Below are 3123 nucleotides of genomic sequence, written 5' to 3'. Positions count from 1 at the left end.
ACATTAAGTCATTGTTTAGATCCGATACTCCTCTTCTTTTTTTCTTTTTCTTTTGCGTCGTTTCCGTGTTTCAGTTACTTGTGTCGAGCAATGAGTGAGATGCGCTTTGAATATCCCGACTTACGAGGCAAAAAGTCAAGAACGAGTCTTTCTGAGAATCCCATGCCCCCCCCCCCTAATTATACGATGAGGGAGAAACGCCGCTAATGGAAGCAGTCTAAACACTTTGTAAATTCATTCCGGGTCTCCGCCATGGAGAACCTTGGCGTCGGCATGTCTAAACAGTGACCACCAGCCAGATTGCTCGCCTCGCTTCTCCCCAGCTCTCTCTCTCTCTCTCTCTCTCTCTCTCTCTCTCTCTCTCTCTCTCTCTCTCTCTCCTTGCTGTACGAGAAAAGAAACAAATTTTTCCTTCCCTCCTTCATTTTTGTTGAACATAATAAAACTTTCTTCTATCTCTTTCTTTTTCTTTAGTGGGAAGGAAGGAGCCACGTCCTTCCTTCATGCTTTCACTAGTGTGTAGTGAAGGAACACTGTCCTGCTTCTTACTTCATTCACAGAGTCCGAGTGTTGGAGGGCGAGTAGATTGAGCTGTACCTCTCTTTCTCGGAGCCTCGAGGGAAGTGAGAGGAAACCTTATGTTTCTTACCAGAGATTCTTTACCCAAGTGTGTGTGTGTGTGTGTGTGTGTGTGTGTGTGTGTGTGTGTGTGTGTGTGTGTGTGTGTTACAACTCCCACTTCCCCTCTCCTCCCGTCTAGACTCCCTATAAAGTATATACTGAGAGTAACAGCATGGAGGGGGTCCCGGAAAAGGAGATCACGTGATCACTGGGCGCCATTTTGCTTCAACCTACGTGCCCGCCTTCTTCTATGTCAGTTACCATTTTTCTTTGTATTATACCTGGATGTTGGGTATTTGGAAGCAGCAATAGGTCAGTTAAAGGATTTAAGATGCACAGATTCCAGCAGATCCCGAAAGTAGGAAAGTGTGAAAAAATAAAGTCAGTCGTCGGGGTTGGAAATCAACGCAATCATCATTTTTGTGTCGGGGAAGCCTTGTGACCTTACATTACAGTACTGCTAAACACTTGGAGAGATGCTTCCTCCTCCTTTACCTGCAAATTGGTATTGTAGAAACCGAAAGTTAAAAAAATATCCACTTGAGATACTGGTGGCAGTCTAACCTTACGTTCTCTTTATCTTGTCAATTATTGCTATAATTATTTTGATCAAAATCCGGGAAATGTGCAATTTATCAGTTGTTTAAAATGATATTCTGCAATACTGAATTGTGGTATTGTTTATAAGGCACTGTAGGCTAAGTTAGGCTATGATGAAACCAAGTCATATATATATATATATATTTACTGTACAGTATATTCAAGTTGTTGTTATACTCTCTGTGCGCAGAGACTCTACTCCCCTCCTTCCCACCCACCCCCCTCTCCACCCCTACTCTCCCCTTTCCCCCCTTCCTACCTCCCCTCCCCCTCCCCCTCGTTCCTCACCGTGTTGAATACCTCATTGAAGAATTTCATTCCCTCCATAAATTCTTCTCCTACCTGTTTTCCTTTCAATTTCATATGTTCAATGTCTCTCACCCCTTACGACCACACCTCACCACAGCCCATCAAACCTCACCCCTTCCAATCACGTCTCACCCCCTGCCGACCTTACATCACCCCTGCCAGCTGCGTCTCCCGCTGTCTGACGCGCCGCTCCCCAACCAGTCTACACCTCCCCTCTGTTAGCCACACCTCACCCCTGCTCACTATACCTCACTCCTACTTACCTCACCTTACCCTTGCCAACATCACCCCCCTGCCAACCTCACCTCACCTCACCTCTGCCAACCTCACCTCCCCTGACAGCCTCACTTCTACCAACCTCACCTTACCCTTATCAACCTCAACTCCCTGTCAGTTTTATATCAAATTTACCTAAATGCACCAATTTGTTTTTTATTCCCTGTGACAACTGGTTTAATTAGGTGCAATAATCTCATCACCGTAATGATGACACAGGTGCGGTACGTGGTTTGGCTGCTGAAACAAGGTGAATGCTCGGCCCAGGGAAACACAAAACATGGGTGACAATAAAGCTGCGTCAGTGAGGATGGCCTTCACGATTTTGACAGAAAGATCTCTCAGTCAGTCAGTCAGTCAGTCAGTCAGACAATCGGTAAGTCAGCACAAGGGATCGTAGAACTTGAATGAGTTGTGCCTTGAAGATTTAATTTTCGTATATTTTCGAGTTTCTTATTCTGAAATATAAGTCAAGCCTACAATATATTATGGAGGCATATATCAAGCTTGTTGACTTGAGATATATATATACAGTATATGTCGAACACGTATATTTTACACTAGTATCAAGTTTGAAGTGGTTAAGTATCGAATCCTTGTGAGTGTCTGAAGCGGGTTCTCTCGGTCGGCAAGTACCGTATTGGCCAACTTTGTCTTGGTTTGTGGAGGTCGTGTGATACTGTTTATCTCAGTTGTCATCCTCTTCCTCTTCCAGCCTCCTCAGACCCATACATCTTTGAGAAGCTGTGGAAAAAAACATTGGTGTGTTATACGTCAATAGTCGTTGTGAGGGAGTAAGTGTGTTCGAATGATTTTTCTTTTTTTACGATTTTTTTTAACTTTGAAAAGAAATTAAATGTTTTGAAAATTTAGAAGTATTTGGAAGTGGTTTTATTGTTGTGAAATTGTATTATTATTATTATTATTATTTTTTTTTTCCTCTCATTCATTTGGCTTAGCTTATTGCACCTGGTCTTAAATCTCTCTCTCTCTCTCTCTCTCTCTCTCTCTCTCTCTCTCTCTCTCTCTCTCTCTCTCTTCATTATATGTTAGTTCCGTTTTTAATTTCCCTGTTTCCTGTATTCTTATTATTCTAGTTATTTTTTTTACTAATTTTACGTCATATTTTTTGGCCACCATAGCGAATAGTTTCTGTGAGATATAATATTTACTTTATCTGTCTGTCTGTTTATCTGTCTGTCCAACATATTTTCATTTCCGCGTGAGATCTTCCGTTTTATTAACTTAAGCTCGACCAAACTCACCACACTGGTTTATCAACACTCGAGGAATACACCTATTGACTTTCATTACATT

Source organism: Homarus americanus, unplaced genomic scaffold (genome assembly GCF_018991925.1).
Source record: "Homarus americanus isolate GMGI-L3 unplaced genomic scaffold, GMGI_Hamer_2.0 scaffold52711, whole genome shotgun sequence".
NCBI lineage: Eukaryota > Metazoa > Arthropoda > Malacostraca > Decapoda > Nephropidae > Homarus > Homarus americanus.
The sequence above is the reverse complement of the archived record's forward strand: the minus strand, read 5'-3'. Positions refer to the sequence as shown.